The sequence below is a fragment of the Ursus maritimus genome, unplaced genomic scaffold, assembly GCF_017311325.1.
Source record: "Ursus maritimus isolate PB19 unplaced genomic scaffold, ASM1731132v1 scaffold_12, whole genome shotgun sequence".
Lineage (NCBI taxonomy): Eukaryota > Metazoa > Chordata > Mammalia > Carnivora > Ursidae > Ursus > Ursus maritimus.
The window spans coordinates 71079700-71101184 of record NW_024423564.1 but is presented as its reverse complement, the minus strand read 5'-3'; the positions used below and the strand labels follow the sequence as shown (position 1 = coordinate 71101184).

The 21485-nt window shown below is 41.6% G+C and overlaps 1 protein-coding gene across 16 annotated transcripts in view; it reads right to left on the bottom strand.

The window, feature by feature from the left end:
• Nucleotides 1–21485, bottom strand: part of HIVEP3 (HIVEP zinc finger 3) — a 450052-nt gene that overhangs the window by 356008 nt on the left and 72559 nt on the right. For 14 of the 16 annotated variants that reach the window (XR_005834197.1, XR_005834198.1, XR_005834194.1 and 11 more), the window contains one exon: nt 1231–1342. The exons of 1 other annotated variant lie outside the window; for it this stretch is intronic. The gene's annotated coding sequence lies outside the window, so the exon portion shown is untranslated. Of the gene's footprint in view, nt 1–1230; nt 1343–2696; nt 2846–21485 lie in introns of those variants that run through there. One more of the 16 variants, XR_570684.2, reaches the window with a different exon arrangement.

Sequence of the window (21485 nt, the reverse complement as noted above, 5' to 3'; positions counted from 1 at the left end):
CACACAGTTACATAAAAACATCTAAAGTGTGGGACCCAACTCCTTCAGTCCGGGGGAGGACCGGGAAATGATGGGGAGCTGCTCGGTGGGGTGCACTGTCTGATCATTAGTTGAGGTTACATAATCATACAGACAGGGCTGGAGAAGGCTCCCTGGAAATCAGTTCAGCGCACACACCATTCTCCGCCACCACCACCCCCAAGCCCAAAAAGCTAGCCAGTTTTAACACAACCCACAACCGAAGCACACGATGTGGCTTGGGTGGGGGCAGGGGGGCACCTGGCTGCTGCTGTGACAATGCCAAGGGCTGCCAGAGCAGACCCTCCTGCCTGCAGCCGCTGCCCCCAAAGTTCAAGGGAGGGCCGAGCCACAGAAGTTGTCCTGACCTGCAACGTTCAACGAAACCAGCGCCCGGCCTCCCAGCCCCTCTACACCGCTTAGGTCGGAGGCTATGCGGGTTCAGGCTGTCCGCCACGCTCAGCAGTCCCCAGCAGCCCGTGCAGTCTCAGCCGGGGCCATTCAGCACCACCAGTGTTTCTAATTTTAAAAGATGGTCAAATGTGGGGCACAGCTTGGAGAGGGGGGCACCCGCGTTGCTGGCGGTAAGGCAAGAATCCCCAACAGAGCAGGAGTTTGGTTTCTGTTTGGTTTTGTTTGCAGGGGAGACAGCCTGCGATTCTGCTTTAGGAACATGGGGGGGGGGGTCGGTGAAGGGGAGAAGGGAAAGCTCTCCCTCTGCCTTGGCACCCATCATCCCCCCCGCCCCCCAATCTCCTCTTCGGCAGCAGAGACCGCTCGGGTCGCCCTGAACCATCCCGGGGCGACAGCCAGGGCAGCAGCAGGAAGCGCAGGTGCCGGCGGCGAGGCGATCGCCGGGCCGCGGACGCTCCGGAGCGAGCCGGCGGCCGGGGCGCGGGTGCGGGGCGGCGGCGGGCGAGCGGGGAGCGCGCGGCGCGCACAGGGTTACAGCCGCGGCCGCCGGATTGACGCGCGGGGGTCACTTGAGGCTCGCGCCGCTCCCCCGGCACCAGGCCGAGCAGCCGCTCAGCCCACCGAGGGCACCGCACGCCGCGCGGCCGCCCACCCGGACACCTTGCCCAAGAAAGGCAACGACAAGATGGAATCGCAGCCCGCTATTCCACTTCCCCGTGGCGGCCGGAGGCAAAAGCACAGTAAATAAAACCAAGCGCAAGGAATCCATCCGCCGAATAAAAATCCAGAGTCCCCTACCTTCGGCCTTGGGATGGCAAACTGGTCCTGTGTTCTCTGACCCACGGATCCAGCCCCTTCTTCATGAATTATTCCGGCCAGTCGGGATTTTGTGCATTTTTTTCATGAACACCTGTTTCAAGTAAGGGGTAAAGACCTTATTGAAAGACTTGTCCTTAAAAAATAACGTGTGCATACATATGTCCATGCAGGCATGCATGCGTGTGTGTAGACACACATATGCACACGGAATGTACATGTACATTGAAGCACCAAACTAGGCAGCTGGATAATGGGAGAGTCGGCTGGTTGTGAGCATGCTCGCGCCGGGACCAGATCCACCCTCTGTTATTCCTCTGAATAAATATAAATCACGATCAGAAACCCAAACAGTAGCATCCCTCTTGAATTCCTGCTGCTGAAAAACACGGAATAAATTCAGCCCGCAGACACAGAATCTAATCAGCAGCTGTTTGCTGAATCCAGAGCCAACCCATGCCTCGCTTGTCTTTTCCACTATGAGTCCAGACCCTTTTTTGAAAGGGGTTTTAACCTTTTAAAGATACAGTACACCAATTATCACTTCTGAATAGCTATTCCTCCAAGCGCGGGAGGCTAGTCCCCTGCCTAAAGCCACAGGGCAGGCTTGCACAAAGTGATTATGATTTCATTTATCTGCGGCTTTTTAACAAAATACAGCGAAAGAGAGAGAGAGAGAATGCAAATGCAAGGTATAATACTGGAGATACACATTTATTGCAGTGATGGGCTTCTCAGTGACTGATCAGCATGTTATGTAAACACTATGATCCTTCCCTTCTGAACACATATTCACAGGGTCAGACAATGCAGGGGACGCCTGTCACCCCTTGCAAGCCCCTCACTGCTGTTGGAGGACCAGGAAGCTTGCCAAAGGGGCTGAAGGAAGCGGAGACTTGTGCCACCTCAAGAGTTAACCACCGGGTACTCTTGCCCTATCTTGCCCACAGCCTCAGGTGCCATGTCCTCAAACTAAAGGATCATTCCGGCACTATTTCTAAAATATAATGTGATCTAGGGCCAGATCTTATTCCAAGACATTTTTTTTCTCCAGCCACAATCTGGAATCAAAACTACCATCTGAACCTTTAGAGTTTCTAAGATTCAGACTTAGGTCTTTCTTCAAGATTTTGTTAACAACAATTTTTTTTCAGGGCTAGATTGAGCATAGAGGTAGAAAAATGCCGTGGGGGAGGGGGAGGTAATCCCAGCCCCAATTTTTTTTTTAATTATTCATTAAGTATTTCAGCCACCCAGATGGTACTTGCTCCAGTTTTGTTTTGGCTTTTAAAGAGGTAGCACTGAGAAGGAACCAACACTCCTAACCTCACTTATGTTTGGATAGAAGGAAAATGCCCTTTACAGTTTCTTTTTCACCCCAGCTCCAGAATGGCACTGGCTGCTTCTCCTCTGGTCCCCACCCAGCAGCAGCAGCAGCAGCAGCTTACCTGAAGAGCAACCCTGGGGTTCCTACAGGCACTCCCTGGACCATGTCCCTCTAGCCCTAGCATCAGGGCCCATTCTTTCCCTTGGCAAACCACTAAAACCAATGCGCTGTCCCCCTCCCAACTCATGGCAGGCGCTGCCTATGCTGAGCCCTCCCAGCCACACACACGCTCCCTTCTCTCCTCTCTTCCAGGGCTCTTTAAAGCAGAAAATTATCATATTTCATGTGTCATCGCCCTAGCTAGCTGGGCCCGTCCCTGATTGGCTGGGCCCTGGCAGCCGGAAATGTCACCAGCCACACAGGTTGGAACTGGCTCTCCCGAGGCCACCAGCGACCTGAGCCCAGGAGGCAATGTGACAAGGCTCAGACCTACCACAGGGAGCCCGGCACTCCTTTCCCGAGTCTGGCCCCGTGCCCTCTCCCAGCTTCTCTCTGTACCCAGCCCTGGGGGAGGGGACTGCCAGGGGATGTGGACAGAGTCTCCAGCCACGCTGGGAGCCAGAGCTGCCTCCAGCTGCAGGGGNNAAAGAGGGAGCCGCTGAAATTCCTGTTCTTCCCAGCATGTTGGGGAAGAAACTAAAGATGTCTCCATTCAGTTTTAAAGATTTGGAGAAAGTGTTCCTGACAAAAACAGTCTCTCACATTAAAAAAATAATAATAATCAGTAAGGCTGGGTGAAGACAAGATTTTTTCACCCTTGGGAGTTTATCTGCTGCCATTCTTTATTCCCCATCCAACATCACCTGCACTGAGGTGTCATAATCATCATATCCCAAGGCTGTCAGGGAACCCAGAAGGCAGCTCAGTTCACCCTCTTCCCTTAAGCAGAACAGTTCTGACCCTCCAGAAAACTACCAGAGAAGGAAGGAAGCTTCTTCACTTGGCTTTGCAATGCCTTATGATATCACACAGCTTTTTAAGAGTCAAATGGTCTTCGCAGTGACCAACCCGAGTCACCGTGGCTGTAATTTAAGCTTGGTCCCTCTTGCCCTATCTTCAGCACGTTTAATGTGACTCACCATTTGTCTCACCTCATTCTGTTCTCCTGATCAAATTAAACCCTATCTCTCGGAACATTTTTGTGAAAGATGATTCTCAAACCTTTAATTATGCTGTTTTATTCTTTAGACTTTAGAGAAAAACCTCCAAGAGCTAGATGAGGCTGAAAGGTCATTTGGTCCAGAATCCATATGATGCTTCATTCCCCTCTATTTCCACTCTGGAGCTTTGGGTCTCTGGGATGGTAAATTGGACACATACATTTCCTGCCACTCCCCCCCCAAAATTTATATAACCAAAATATGAGTGGCAATGCTGGAAACCACAGAAAGATGCCATCAATAAAGCTGACATTTTGGAAAATATGAGGGTGATGTAATGTAGATGGGATGTGGGTAAGGAAAAGCTGATTAGTGCTGACAAAGTCATGGTTCTGCACAGACCTCCTAAGAAGAAAGTGCACAGGTTTCCAGAAAAGGGTCCTAGAAACTCCCAAGCTCAGAGAATCAGACAGTGAACAAAGGTCATGGGCATCAGTTCAGAAGCAAATGAAAGGACATCAGGAACTAAGCTGGTTCTCTCCACATGGAATGGCAGTCATTCCACAGCATCTTTGGAAAGTGGAAAATTTATTCTTAATATGGGTAGAAGTCAAAGGCTGAACTGGGGCAAGACCCCAGGTCATTTGAGAATGAGGAGAAGAAGGAAAAGGAGGTGGACAAAAAGAAGGTTAGTTAAGCAATCAGCTTGGATACAAGATATAACAGAGAGCCCCAGAATACCCAAAATTAATCTGACAGGCGTTCCAGAAAGAGACAGCAGTGTTTATGAATGCAATAATCACGGAAGAAAGAGAAGATCGTTTCCTTGAGTTGAAGAAAGACCTCAGGCCTTATATCACATAAGTCTAAGTGCTGGGCAGCAGTGTGACTGAAAGAACACACAAGTCTAGACGTAGGCTGATACCCCAAGAACAAGGAGAAACAACTACAACCTTCCCGATAGGGGAGAGAAATCAGGCTGCTTAAAAGAAAAGAAAATCACACTGATATCATACGTCTCATCTTCAATGCTCTGAGAAAAGACAGTGGCGCAATTTTTACAGAATTCTAAGAGAGTATTATTGTAACTCAAGAATTCTACCAACTGCCAAACTATAATTTATCTCATATGTGATGAAAAAGAAAGGCATGTTCAAAGACACAGAAATTATATCACCGCAAAACCCTTTATTGAATTTTTTTTTTTAAGATTTTATTTATTTATTCAACAGAGATAGAGACAGCCAGTGAGAGAGGGAACACAAGCAGGGGGAGTGGGAGAGGAAGAAGCAGGCTCATAGCGGAAGAGCCTGACGTGGGGCTCAATCCCGGATCCCGGATCGCTGGGATCACGCCCTGAGCCGAAGGCAGACGCCCAACCGCTGTGCCACCCAGGCGCCCCCCTTTATTGAATTTTTTAAAAATTACTTAAAGATTTATTCTGGCCAAGAAAAAAAAAAGCCAGAAAAATGAACTCAAGAAGAGAGAAGATATGTAAGAAAATGTAATGAGGAATAAAGCCAATAAAATGTATGGTTAAGTATAAAAATAATTGATAATGTGGTTCTAAAGTTTAATTGTGAGAAGTTTTGAAATATTAGATGTCTGGAATTAAACTTTCATATGATTTCAACAACAGAAAAAGGACAATCTCAATAAAAATGAGTACGTAAAATCACTAGAATAAAAAATAGGATGAGAGGATCATTACGGAAGGCAGACAATTAGAATTCCATCTATCTCCTCTCCTCCCAGGACCACATTAAAATGATAATAAGAAAGTTTTTTAAGTTGAAATACAGAATGACAAAGAAAACAGCAGAAGACCATTAGCCAAGAAAACGGAAAAAAGAATTGGGGGGGGGTACTGAATTTATCAACTATAAATATATACTCTAATACTACAGTAAATAAAACAGTATATAGCACAGATGTAGAAATCTACAAAATAGATTAACGGAAATGAATAAAGTCAAGTAACAGATTCAAGGGTAGCATTTGCTGAAAAGTGAATTTTAAATCAATGGGGCAAAGAATGTATTATTCAATAAATAATGTCCGACTGTAGCTATTTTAAAAAATATTACTTCTAAATCCTACCTTATACGAAATATATTCTATCTTCACAAAAAAACACAAGAAGAAGTGGATGTTATGACTGATCAATAAATCATAGAATGTTATAAAGTTGGGGGTTTTTTCATTATAGTGTTAAGAAAATAATGTGGTTATCCACCCTCTGCTTAAACAGCATTGTGGTAGGACCCCAAAGATATCCACTTCCTAACCTCTGGAAACTCTGACTATTAACTTATGTGGCAGAAAATGTGGGGGCGCCTGGGTAACACAGTCGTTAAGCATCTGCCTTCGGCTCAGGGCGTGATCCCGGCGTTCTGGGATCGAGCCCCACATCAGGCTCCTCCGCTGGGAGCCTGCTTCTTCCTCTCCCACTCCCCCTGCTGTGTTCCCTCTCTCACTGGCTGTCTCTATCTCTGTCAAATAAATAAATAAAATCTTTTTTAAAAAAAAGTGTGATTAATTTAAGGATCTTGAGATGGGGAGATTATCCTGAATTACCTGGGAGGTCTCTAAATGTAATCAAAGGATCCTTATAAGAGGGAGGTGGAGGGCAGAGAGGAGGAGGCAATGTGACCACAGAGGCTGAGACTGGAGTGATATGGCCACAAACTGGGAAGCTACCATAAGCTTGGAAGAGGCAAGACACCGAGTCTTCCCCCAGAGGCTCTGGAAGGAGAACAATCCTGATGACCCCTTGATTTCAGCCCAGTGAAACTGATTTCAGATTTCTGGCTTCCAGAACTCTAAGCAAATTAATACCTTGTTTTAAGCTACCAGGTCTGTGGTCATCTGCTACAGTAGCCATAGGAAACCAATATAGACACCACGATGAGAGAAAGAGTACTTCCTAGGGGATATAATAATGATTATCGCCTGCAACAACACTTACCCTGCGCCTGGTGCTGCTAAACTCTATACCTACTTAATTTCATTTAATTTGCATGGGAGTAAGCAGCAGAGAGTTGTAGTTGCTACGACCCTAGCACTTAGTAGCATGCATGCCTCGGCATGTTATATAACCTTCTAATGCTGCTTTATCTCACCCAGAAGGTAGAGGTAAGAATGGCACCTACCTGATGGGATTGTTGAGAACAAAGTGAGCCCATCTATGTCAAGTGCTTAGAACAGTGCCTGGTGGTAAAGGCTCCATGAATGAGAAAGTCCTTCCTTATGCTGGGCTGCAGTCTGTCACTAGTAGTCCTCTCACTGACTCTAGCTCTTCCCTTTGGATACGCACTAACTACTTAAGGATCATTCAAATCTCTGAAGACAAGGCCATCAAGAATCTTAGCTTCTCCAAACTAAAACTAAACAATGCCTTTGATAATTGTACTTGCAAATTCATCCAGAGTGCTTTCCCATCATGATTACCAACGCTGAACACATTCTTAATACATCTTAGGGTTTAGTCCCAGACTCATCGCCATCATTGTTCTGGAATAGGAGTAAAAAACAAAAGCAGAGCACCTGGGTGGCTCAGTTGGTTAAGCATCTGCCCTCAGCTCAGGTCATGATCCTGGGATCCTGGGATCACTGGGCGATGGGCTCCCTGCTCAGTGGGGAGCCTGCTTCTCCTTCTGCCTCTGTCCTCCTCTCCCCACTCCCCCATTCTTGCGTACTCTCTCTCAAATAAATAAATAAATAAATAAATAAATAAAATAAAATAAAATCTTCTTTTAAAAAAGCAGAAAACAATCTGTCACCATACATGGCCTGCAAATTCTAAACCATTTACTGTTTGGCTCTTTTTAGAAAAAGTTTGCTAACCCCAGTTTTAGAAGATATTATACTTTTATCAACACAAAGTAATATTGCCCAAGACTTTTTTTTTGCAAACAAATTGCGCTATTATATCATACTGACTTAATTGCAAGACTCTTAATTGTTCAATCAGTATCCATTCTCCTCTCCTTACCTGGCAGTAATTTTTTTAGCTAGGAGCAAAACTACTAGTTAAAGACTACATTTCCCAGCCTGCCTTGTTGGAAGGTGTGGCCAGGAGGCTAGGTTCTAGCCAATGGGATTTAAGCAGATGTGAATTGCAGAATATCCTACTCCTGCTCTTAAAGGGAAGAATAACGCCCTCCCTTCCCTCTCCCCTTTCCCAGTGACTGGAAATGTGAACCTGATGGCCTTGTGTATGAAGGCTGGCAGAGCAATAAGATAGAAGGATCCTGGGTTTCTGGTGCTGTCGTTTCACCCTGTACTGCTTATTCTCAGTTTGTGAGAGAATTTATTTTCGCCATTGTTTTTGTTTTTGTTTTTTTTTTCATTTTCATCTATATATGCCATTGTTATTTTAGGTCTATGACAGCAACTGAATCTATGCCCTAACCAATATAACTATTGATTTCATCTCCCAATTATTTTTCATATTTGTGGCTGCTAAGCCACACGTCTCCCCCATTCTGCACTCGTGCAGTTAATTTTCTGGGCCCCATCACAAGACCTTCCATTTAGCTCCATTATATTTCACAGTGTGAGAATCAGTCCGTCATTTCACCTTGACATCTGGGACCCAATTCTGTCATCCCAAGTAGCTTCCATCCTTCCTCATCTCACAGCACTCTTCGAAAGGCACTTTAGTTGTAGCACCCTAAAAATCAGTGTTCATCAACACCTGATTGAGATAAAGAATAATGTAATGGAAAGGACAGTGACCTGAGTTTATGGGGAAGGAAATAAGAGATTAAGCTAAATTCAAATAAAGGAGGAGGAGGAGAGGATGGAGATGAGTAGTTATGAAGAGCTCACTATGTTCTAGTTACCCTGTTGGGAATTTCCCCATTGTTATGTCATTTAGTAAATATTTCATGCATTCATTCGTTCATTCATTTGTTCGTTTGTTTTTAAAGTAGTAATTTTAACTTTTTGAAGCAATAACTGCAAACACCTCCTGCTGAGGCAGAAAACCATAGCCCACCCAAATCCCTCTTTGCGTAAGTCCATGTGAACACCCACCCCTTTTTGGCCACCTGAAGAGTGCGCTGCCAGCATTCCTTGCCAGGCTCACGGTCAAAGATGAAAATACTCCAAGCACCTAACTCAAGAATTGTCCGATGTAGGACACTAGATAGTATTTTCGTAAACCTCTACACTGGGTCATCTTGAGACAGACAAGAAGTAGGTTCATGTTGGCCCTCTGTAGAGCTGCATGGCAAAAGGACTGAGCAGGTAGGTTCTGAGTGGTGTCAGACCATTTGGGTTCAAACTCTGTGGACCTTGAGTTAATTGCTTAAACCTTTCTTGCCTTGATATCTTTATTTGTAAACTAGGGATATATTATCCTTACCACAACCACCTAAGCCAGATTTCGCCCCTAGCTTGCAGAGAATGAATGTGAGGCTTCTGTTCTTTGTCTGAGGGCAAATGCAATAATCATCAGATGAGGATTAAACCCTAGGTTCATTTGATTCCCACCTCATGCTCTTTCCTCTTCCAAAGATAAAGAAGGAAGATATCATGATAAAAGCAGAAAATAAGTTACCAAATCATGCCTAAAAGGGTGACATGCCCACCAGAGGTAAGGTCAGATGACCCTTTGTGTGATGCCTAAGATGACAGTGTAATGAAGCTAATGGTGGTTTTCTTCCAAATTCCTTAGAGAAGATGTCACTGGTTAGAGTGCAACAACACCCTAGGATGGCTCAAGGCCTTCTTCTTTTTACATCATTCAGCTTGTCTGGGGGCCTTCATGGGATGGTTTCCAATGCAGAAAAAACCCAGATAAGGCCAAGGGGTGTCCCCCTTCTTGCTTCTGCTTACCTAAAAGTAAATCATTTGGGATCTAAAGTCACACATCCACACACATATACACATGTACACACAAGCATGTGCACACATACACACACTCACTCACAACAAAACCTTGGAGCACTTAAACCTTAAGATGTGAGGCGGCGCATCAGAGACCTCAGGGATCCATAGCAGATGCTGACTGTCACCAGGAAGTACACAGACTCTTCAGTAGGGGTGTTTTTACAACTGGAAAAAATCTGACCTTGTTTAGAATCAATACCCTAAATGGAATAGTCATCAATTGATGAACAACAACAACAAAAAGGTATATTAAGATAAACTAAGAAAATATGTGAGTTAAAGTCCCTGGCAGCCTGAGGATCCTGCTTGAGATCGCATATCAAAATTCCTACCGAGTTTTGGAAAAATATAAGTACTCCCAAGTTTCTACAGGAAGGCCTTGGTATATGTACATCTTTGAAGTTCCATAGGTAATTCTGACAATCCTAGTGAAGAATTACTGCTGGCTTCAGCTGTAGAAAGCTGTGGTCTCATCAAATTTTGCCAGGTCCAGATACCAACAGGACAAATGTTATATAGAGACATTCTAACAGATGAAGGAGTCTAAAAATCACATCCATAGATTCAGTCTATTAACAGTACATCATAAATACCATCGGCTAAAGTCAGAACAAGAAATGGAGTTGGAAGATACAGGGACAAGGGCTTTCTAATATGCCAGAAAGTTGGAGGCAGAGACTGCTCAGCTAACCAACTCCTGGAGTCTGACTCTAGTTTTTCTCCCAGACGATGATATGGCCTTGCCAGACTGAGTTTGAGTTCAAGAACCAGGAGAACCCAATGTTGGTAAGAATTCTCTTCTAAGGAAGCATTAAGCCAAGTGATTGGAGGAGTCCTTTCTGTGTTGGAAGCTTCTAGCGCAAAAGGAATGTGATATAGCACTAAACAAGCTTCTCAGACCTCATAAAATTCTACATTGGACAACCAGTGACATGGCAGTCATGTGCCCCAAATGGGTACTCCAAGTGCCTACCAGTCCTGCACTGAGACAAGCCACCTGACTCCCACTCCATGTGACCACCTGGCTTCGGGGCAGTTTGCATATCCTGGCTAAATAAACTCTATGTGTGTATGAGGTGCAGGAAGGGGGAAGTTTCTTTTCTGGCAACCCACAACCCACCCAAAAGTGCTGCAAGGACAAACATGGGGAAGTCGTAAAAAGCAGCTATGAGGCCACAACTCCAAAGAGGAATCTAAACAATCCATAGGAGCAGGATTAAAAATTTCAGACTGGAAAAGAGCTCTGAGTAGCAAAGATCATGAACAAACACCACAAATTACATGCAATTTATTACATTCACCTGGGGTCAAAAATTCACATGCCTTCGGGGGCCATACAAATAACGTAAGAGTATGAAACAGCATAGTGTAAGCAAAAGAGAGCTATAGCGATCGTGCTTCCCTGCAGATCTAATAAACAAACAAACAAACAAAAGCTGTGTTGGCCAGAAACAGTTTGAATCAAAGATGAACTACCTATTTGTACCCCCTGGCCCCAAGGATCAGTCAGTAAAAGAAGAGAAGAGGAAAAAACTTCATCCTTTCTTAGAAAGATAATGATAATTGGCTTTAAAAAAAAAAAAAAGGATTTTAAAGTCATCATCACTTCCAAGACCTAGTTGAGACAGGATAAAAAGTCAAAGTCTAGAAAGAGTTAAAGAAAGCCTCTAAAAAACAGGATGTCTTCAAATAGGTTGGTCAGATGGTCCCATCGGTAATTCTCAGGCTGGAGTCCCAAGAGCGCAGTGAATCACAGGGGCCGAACTAGCAAGATGTTCTCCTAAACAAGTCTCATTCACAGGCTAAGGTGTCCATACTGCTCCCTGACAGCACAAAAGGGACTTTCTTCCTCTCCTTGGAGCTATTTCATCAAAAGCTCTACCAATTTTTTGTTTCTTTTTATTTTGAAATACTTTCAGACTTACAGAAGAGTAGTAAAGATTATACAAAGAACTCCCACATACCCTTCACCCAGCTTTCCCTAATGTTAATTAACATCGCGCATAACCACAGTACAATGGTCAAAACCAGGAAATGGATATTGATACCCTGCTATTAACTACAAATTTTCCTCTAATTTTGTCAGTTTTTCCACTAATGTTCTTTTTCTGTTCCAGGTTTCAATCCAGGATTACATGTTGCATTTAGTTGTTTCTCCTGGGTCTCCACTGATCTGTGGCTGTTCCTCAGGCTTTTCTTGACTTTCATGCCCTTGACACTTTTACAGAGCATTGGTCAGGTATTTTGTAGACTGTCCCTCAGTTTGGATTTGTCGGATGTTTTCTCATGATTAGACTGGAGTTACAGTTTTTGGCAAGAATACCACAGAAGTGATGTGTCTTCTCAGTACGTCAAATCAGGAGAGGGGTCATAATGTCAGTATGTCTGGTGTCTGGTGATGTTAACCCTGATCCCTTGGTCAAGGGAGTTCCGTCCAGGTTTCTCCACTATAAAGTCACTATTTTTCCGTTTGTAGCTGACAAGTAGTGGGGGAGGGTACTTTGAACCCAAGCAAATATCTGTTTCTCTTTAGACTTTCACTCACTAATTTTAGGATTCATCGTGTGAACTGTCAGCAATTATGGTCGTGGTGTTCCAATGGTGATTTTCTATCTCCCTCAATTCCTCTATATTTATTAATTGGAATTTTCTATAAGGAGAGTTGTCCTTTCTCCCCATTAAATAACCAGATTATTCTACTTTTACTTTTATCAATATGAACTCATGGATATTTATTTTATTTTTTTGAGTTATAACCTAATATATCCTTTTTTTTTTTTTTTGGCTTAAATTGCTCCATATTGGACCATTGAGACCTCTGTAATGATAGCTCCTGTATTTCACATAATCCTGTTGTTTTGTTGTTGTTGCTGATTAGCACTTCCTTACTTCGTGGTACCACAGATGCTCCAGGATCATCTTGTATTTTCCCTCCTCAGTCTCAAAGTCTACTTTTCCAAGGAGTCCCCATAACTGGTATTTAGAAACTGAGATCTGGGAACTGAGTGTGCTCATTACTACTGGGATGCAGTTTCTAGGCCATCTCAGTGGTTGGCCAGTCTGGCTGGAGGTTTTTTAATTTCAGTGATCTTTTCAAAGAACTGGCTTTTAGTTTGATTGATACTTCCGAATTGCTTTTTTATTTCCAATTTGTTGACTTTTGCTCTTATCTTTATTATTTCCTTTCTTCTGTTTGCTTTAGTTTTAACTTGCTCTTCTTTCTCTATTTTTAAGGTGGATGCTTCTATTAGTGGCTAGAGACCTTTCTTCTTTTCTAATATAAATCATTCAAACTATAATTCCCTCCCCCAAGCACTGCTTTGGTTGCATCTCACAAATTTGATATGTTGTGTTTCCTTTTCATTTAGTTAAAAATATTTTCAAATTCTTCCTCTTTGATATATAGGTAATTTAAATGTATGTGGTATATTTTCCATATATTTTGGAGTTTTCTGGGTATATTTCTGTTACTGATTTCTGGTTTAATTCCATTATGGTTCATAAACATACTTTGTATAATTTTTTATTCTTTTAAAGTTGTTAAGGTTTGTGTTATGGCCCAAAATACAGTATCTTGTGGTGAATGTTCCACATGTACTACAGAAGGATGTGTTGTGAGTATTCTATAAATATCAGCTAGGTCAAGTTGGTTGATAAAATTGTTCAGGTCATTATATTCTTAACATTCTTCCTACTTCTATCAGTTATAGAGAAAAGAACATTGATGTTTTCAACTCTAATTATGAAGTTCTCTATTTCATTTTTCAATTCTATCAGCTTTTCCATTTGTATTTCAGAACTTTGTTGTTAAGTACACACCTACTTAGGATTGTTACTTCTTGGAGAACTGAGTCTTTTATAATTATTTAATCACTCTTTATCCCTTAGAACAGTCTTTGCTCTAAAATAGATTTTGTCTGGTATTAATATAAAGACTCTAGCTTTATTTTGTTTAGTGTTTGCATGGCATATCTTTTTCTATACTCTTATTTTTAACCCATCTGTCTTTATATTTGAGGTGGGTTTTGTATAGTTTGGTCTTGTTTTTTAATCCAGTTGGACAATCTCTACCTTTTAACTGGTGTGTTTGGACCATTCACAGTTAATGTGATTATTGAGATGACTGAATTAAAATCTACTATCTTGCTACCTGCTTTTTTATTTGTTCCATCTTTTCTTTCTTTTTTAATTTTATTTTTCTATCTTTTTGTTGTTGTTGTTGTTGTTGTTGTTGTTAACTTGGTTTGGGAATGGAGAGAAGAAGGAAGTGTTCTCTGTTGTTCTGATTAAGCCTCAGTCTTAGACAAGCACTGCATCACTGAGTCTTGGAGGTGTAGCCTTCTCAGTGATCTTTCCCCTCTTCTGGGTTACTTCTGAATCTACTATATGTACATTCATTTTCCCCCAGGAGTTAAGAGTTTTTTCTTGTCCCCCTTCTCCAGATATAGTAGGATTTCACCAGTACCCTAAGGATGATAGTGCTCATCCTTACACACATACCACACAAATTAAGATTTTATTCATAGAAAAAAAGAATCCTGGTGGAGTTTCTTATCCCTCCCACAGCAACTTCTGTTCGTCTTCTCCAGCAATGTACCACAAGGGAGGCTTTCTGCAGTCTCTCCCAACCATTTCTGTGACCTCATGGTGGGTTCATGCAGAAATGCCTGCCAGAGGGGCGCCTGGGTAGCGCAGTCGTTAAGCGTCTGCCTTCGGCTCATGGTGTGATCCTGGCGTGCCGGGATCAAGTCCCACATCAGGCTCCTCCGCTGGGAGCCTGCTTCTTCCTCTCCCACTCCCCTGCTGTGTTTCCTCTCTCACTGGCTATCTCTCTGTCAAATAAATAAATAAAATCTTAAAAAAAAAAAAAAAAGAAATGCCTGCCAGAGGGCATGGATCTCCTTTATTTGTGGCCCCTAGCTTCAACCTCTTTTGCTAGTGTGCACTCAGCCAGACTCCACCTATTCATCAGTCACACTGGATGAATTCTTACAAGTGTCTGGCTGCCTTCTACCCAGGTAATTAAGTGCTTATGTCTCATTTCTCCCTGCAGTTTCTGTCTCTTCCTAAATTCTGACACTGCTGGTTTCCCAGGAACCTCAGTACTCCAGTGGGCTCAAGAAAAGCTGTGAATTTATTATATGTCAAGACTTTTTTCACTGTAAGTTTGGGAGTAATTCTCTTTCGAGCTCTCTACATCTGTGAGAAGAAGCCAGAACCCTACTTCTTTTAATGTAGTACTTACGCATCTTTTGCAATAACAATCAGGAGAAGGTATGGCAGGTGGTCAGAATAATCACTGCCTTCTTGGAAACCTCCCTAAGGGGACTTAGCAATGACAGATGTCCCAGAAACACCTCTATCTGCCGTTTTTTTTTTTTTTTTTGAGAAATATAAGATATGGGGGAAAGTCCCATAGGAGTTTAAGTAAAATATACATGATGTACACCAATTTTCATTAAGTGGAAGGTGGTACCTATACAAATTGGGTATCAGTCAGCTGTAATCCAGGACACTTGTCTGGCTGAAAGCACCTACCAGTCTGTGATTGCCTGGCAAAGAATATGATGCTACATAGAAAACATTATGGTTAGCTAAGAATAAATTAACTCTAGAGAATTTCTAGCCCATTTAAGTCAATTTCAGAATTTTCATACCTGTCACTATTTAGTGAGAAATATGACAGGTGACTGATTACTGAAAATTAGGCCAATGACAAAAATATCATACTTATGTTTTATTATTTATGATATTTTCCCCAAATGTAAGTCTTGCTATTAACCATTAACTACTCCATATACTACTACTACTACTACTACTACTGCTACTACTATTATTCATTATCATTATCAATAATGACAATGCAACAATACCATTTAATGATCACTTACTACAAGCCAGAGACAATACAAATATCTTATCATTTCATCACATAAAAACTCAGTGAGAAAACGGGAACTCAGAGGGATTATGAAACTTGTCCAATACACAGAGCTAGTCTGTGCTAGAATCAGAATTCAATCCCAGGTTAGACTCCAAAGATCTTGCTTTTAACTTCTGACCTAGACTGCCCCAGAATAATGTTAAGTAAGATTTTGTGTGGCCCATTGAGTATTTCCCTCTGTCATTTACAATGCTGGAAGAGGTCCACCCTTGCATAAGAACACAAAAGCATCAGAAATGCCTTATTGGCTAACACCAGTTGTCTGACCAGAAGGACATTTGGTTTCAGAATGGTAACAAGAGACCATTTGTTGAGAGAGCATGACAACTGACCTTTATGAGGTTGGTTTGAAAAAAAGGCTATAACTGTCCTCCATATTTTCTGAATTTCTCCCTCTCTCTCTCTGTATACATAAGTGTGAATATACCAAATATTCTTTTCTTCCTTATAACACTGCATTATGATGCTGTCATCCTTGCATACTACAACATGCAGTAATTTATTTGTAGTCCCTTGAAATTATATATATGGTATAATATATATAATGTGTACATAGACCACAACTAACTCTTAAGAATAAGGAGCTCAAATTCGAATACAAATAATAAAAGATATAATTTTTTTCAAATTAAAATTGATTAAAATTTAAAAATAAAGAATAAAGAGCTCTATAACATATCTACTATCTCTAATGAAGAGACATAACATGACATTCTAAGCTTCTCTTAAATATATGGTGTATAGACACTACTAAATCTACGGTGGGAGAGACAAGGTACACTCAAGCATAGTTCACCTTACCTAATCAAGCTGTGTAAAATTAGATAGCAAAGACAAAAAGAAGCAATGGCAATTGCCAGCAAGTGAAGACAAAGAGTGCCACAAAGAGCAAAGGGCATTAGTCGTCTGGAGAGATTTGGTTGAAGGGTAAATGTAAAGCACCCTCTATCACCCCAAGAGGGAAGACCACCCAAGGTGGCCCTGCCAGAATCTCTGAATTTTAACACAAAGCTATAACTAGTGCTTCCCTACCTTTTTCAAGTCAAGATGCACACAGAAAATGAATCCATTCAGATGACACACTGGGGAATATAGCCAGAGGCAACTGACCCAGGGGCGTCTATCACCCCAAGCCCCACCTGGCTTCCATAAGAGGTGGATCGTATTTCCACACCACCTGAAATCCATTCACAACACACCACTGAGTGCCTGCCCACCAGGTGGAAAACTCCAATAACTTGTGTCAGAAAGTAGTTCAATTATGTTTGATTTACTCTACTTAAGAAGTTGGGAAAATAGGTAATGCATCAGAGCAATATTTTCATCAGAAGTGGTTAATGTTAAAACATTTTGATGCTTAAAGGGCAAGCTTCAGTTATTAGGAAAATTAACTCTTGGAATGCCTTGCTTCCTGAGGATACAGAAATACAAAATGTAAATGCTCTGCAATGTATTAGGCTTCAAGGTGTTTCCATCAAATTGTCCTACTAATCTCAAGATATTGTTTAAATTCTTAATACCCATAATGCTTTAAATCCAGGACTATCCTAGTCAAACCAAAACATTTGATCACCCTAGTATTATACTATTCCCCCATTTGGTCTTAAACATTCTTTTAAGATTTTATTTATTCATTTATTTATTTGAGAGAGAAAGAGCACGAGGTGGGGGGGGAGGGAAAGGTGGAGGAAGAGAGAGAGGAAGACTTCCTGCTGATCAGGGAGCCGGACGCAGGGCTTGATCTCAGGACCCCAAGATCGCGACCTGAGCCAAAGGCCGATACTTAACTGACTGCGTCACCCAGGCACCCCTGGTCCTAACCATTTTAGAACAAGGAAACCTTGTTTACCTATCCTTTTCTTTAAAAACAAAAATAAAAATAAAACAGTACATGTTAATATCAAGAAACTAAAACCTGAAATATATAAAACAGAAAAAAAAAGTGGTACCCTTTACAACCCCAGGAATCTCACTTCCCAGAGATAATTTCCATTAACAGTCTGCTTCCCAGTCCTCCACACGGGAAGGACAGAATTCCAAAACACTACTACCCGAAGCCAGATAACTGAATACCAAGTGGCCAAAATAACAAATGCCTATCCCGTACACAGAGACCAGTTGGAGGCTACCCCTTTCCTGCACTCCTGAGGTAGAGCATGTGATCTGGGCCAAAATCATGGGGTAAATCACTTTCTTCCTGGTCACAATGTTAGTTCAACATGGTCACATGACTTTTTTTAGCAATAATGAGATGCAAAGAAGCTTCTGTTGAGCCTTTCAAAAGACAATCTAGTTCATTCTCACATGTATTGAAATTGAGAGGGTCTAAGGCCTTGACCTGCATTGTCCAAGATGGTAGCCACTAACCACATATAGCTGTTGAGTATTTGAAATGTGACTACTACAAATTGAGACATAATGTAAAAGTAAAAGATACACTGGATTCCAAAACTTAGTTAAAAAAAAGGAATGTAAAATATCTCACTCATAATTTTTGTATTGATTTCATGTTGGAGTGATGATGCACGTGACTCATATCTTATCTCTATCGGACAGCACTGGTCTAGAACATTTGAACCCTTGATAAAGCCAGACCTGATGGTAGCCCTACCCATGGACTTTTCAGATACGTGAACTAATAAATACCTGTTTTGCTAAAGCAGTTTCTGACTGGGCTTTCTAGGACTCACACCCGAAAGTCCTAATTGATATAGGTATAGTCAAATATAGAATGAAACTACACATTCAAGATACTACTCTTTTCATTGAACAACAGATCATGGGTGTTTGTCCACACCAGTAACCTTCACAGTAGTGTGGCCACATGTGCACAAAGAATTCCATATGCGGACAAATCACCTACTTCTTTTCTGTTTATACTATGGTGTCCACTATATAGCACCAGCTTTCTTTCAGGTCCTCCAGTGTCAACACTCTTTTTTATCTCAGGCCTTTGTACACACTTACCTTCTGCTGGAATTTTGTCCTCTCTTTGCACTTGTCTGCTCCCTCAGGTCACAACTTAAATGCCACACCCTCAAAGCTGAGTTCCCTTACTATTCAATTTAGAGTAGGTCTTCCTGTTATTCCCTCCCATAGCACCTCATCTTCTCTATATGTGTGAACCAAAACATATCATTGATCCTCAAACAACATGAGGCTTTGGGCACCAACCCTCCGAGCAGTTGAAAATCCATGTATAACTTTTGACTCCCCAGAAACACAACTACTAATAGGCCACCATCGACTGGAAGCCTTACCAATAACATAAGTAGTTGATTCACACATATTTCATATGTTATATGTATTATACTGTATTCTTGTAATAAAGTAAACTAGAGAAAACAAAATCATAATAAACAGAAAATAAATTTACAGTACTATACTGTATTTATTAAAAAAAATCCACATGTAAGTGGACCCACATAGTTCAAACCCATGTTTTTCAAGGGTCAACTGTATATCAATTTCTTTAGATATCTGTTTAATGTCTTACTCCTCCCCACTATACTATAAACAGCATTAGTATAGATCATGGGTATGTGGTTCAGCCTTTCATCCCCAGCACCTGGCATAGTACCCAACACATAGTAAGTGCTCAATAAACATCTGCTGAATGCCAGGAGTGAATGTTAAAGGGACAGGAAAAAGAGGAAGACCAAGAGAAGGTGAAAAAATGTGGCAAGGGAACCCAGATAATCCAATGTAACCAAGCCACAGAAAAGGGTTGGTTAATGCTGTTTATCAGAACCATTAGGAAAGTAAGGGTGAGAACTGACAAATAAACAGGAAGTCTGAAAGCATTTGAATGTCAGTGGCTCCCTGGATTTTCCCCCAGGTATAAAAATAAATGATCAGAGACACAAATGGTGAAGTCTGCAGTTCAAGCATTCCTGAACTTCTCACAATAAAAATTCTGCCTGAGGTTTTGTTTTCTGTAAGTGACAACATGGTTCTTAAGCTCATTCTTATAACCTTAATACAAAAATATGGGAGGATCTGGGCTCTCCTCCAAGTTCTTACCTGACTCTGATCTAAGACAAGATCACACTCAAGACCTCTGCTTTGTGGAACTTCTCATGAACCTGGCTGGAACGCTGCCCTTGGTCATATCCCAGCCAGCCTTTCTGGACTCCTCAAAAGTGAAGAATATCTGCTATTTTCTTGTTCACATTCTTGTTCTCACACGGGGTATACCTTGCCGGCTTTACTCATCTTACATTATACCTTGAGAAAGAAGGGAATTTTATGACTGAAACTCTTTAGGATTGATATATAATAGTCTCTTAATTATTCTTCTGGACGTGAAGTCTCCCTTTAAATGAGAATGTCTCTTTGTTTTGTTTAAATGTGATACGTATGAGGTGCCTGGATGGCTCAGTTGGTTAAGTGTCTGACTTTGGCTCAGGTCATGATCATGAAGTCCTGGGATGGAGCCCCACGTCAGGCTCCCTGCTCAGCAGAGGAGTCTGCTTGTCCCTCTCCCTCTGCCGTCCCCCCGCTCATGCTCTCTCTCTCGCTCACTCTTTCTCAAATAAATAAATTTTTTTAAAAAAAATAAATGTGGGACATATTTTTAACTCATTAATTTTATCATGGGAAAGTTGATAGATATAAAAGAATTCATGTTATTTTTGCTATGATATAAAGAACAAAATGAAAATGGCATCTTTGAACTAAGCGCTCAATTTAAGATCTACAACATTATCCTTGAAGCCCTTTGTGTGGCCCTCTCTGGTTTCATGGTTTGTTTGTTTTTTAGAGAATGCAAACCACTTGATTAGTGAACTCCAGCAACCTGGGTTTAGAGAAAACATGGTGCTGTCCACTGGGCAGGTGCTGACGAGCCTCGAGAAAGGTGAGAGAGCCACCCTCTCTCTCAAAGTGCTTGGCTCTTTCTCATTTTTCTCTTTGAAAAAAAAATATACCACACTTCCTCTCTTTCTCTTAGAAGGACTGGAGAAGACTGCCTGTAGAGGAAGCAGATACAGGGCCCTGCAATTCTGTCTCCTTCCTTTTCCAACAGATGGTTTCCATTACGGCTTACCAGGTATTTTTCCTTAACAGAATTGGGCATGCACTGGAAAAGCAAACATTGGAATCATAGAACTGGCAATCACCGATGTATTACAGAAATACAGAAATTTGATAGCTGGAAAATACCTCAGAGATAGTTAAATCCAATCTTCTTGTTTCAGAGCTGAGAAAAACCAAGGCACAGGACTTACCCAAGGTCATTCAGCTAAATACATGTCTTCAGTCTCCAAATCATTTTTGTTTCCTATTATTCAATTCTTATTGGTAGATTTCATTATTGATAATTAAATCACATTAGTGATCATATTTGACTTTAGTCTGAGGCACCTGGCCTGACCTAGAGCATTAATTAGTATTTTCATTTAGCAATACTAACAAAATTGATTTTTGAGCCACACATAAAAAGAGAATATATATTCATCTCAATGCCGAACACTATTTTATTCATAACAGCATTTCTGCTTTCAATCAAGTCATTAAATAGTCTATCACACTTTTCTGATAGCCTGACATTCTTTGCCTCTTATTTCTACTTCTAATAAAATATATAATTGAGCTCAATCTTTAAAAATATAAATACTTGTGCATACTTTTATTTATTTTTTTGAGATTTTCTTTATTTGTTTGACAGAGAGAGAGAGGGAGAGTACAAGTAGGGAGAGCAGCAGGCGAGGGAGAGGGAGAAACAGGCTCTCTGCTGAGCAGGGAGCCCCAATATGGGGCTCAATCCTAGGACCCTGGGATCATGACCTAAGCCAAAGGCAGACGCTTCACAGACTGAGCCACCCAGGCGCCCCTTCAACATACTTCTATTTTTTTTAGAAGATTTTATTTATTTATTTGACAGAGAGAGAGAGACATTCAGTGAGAG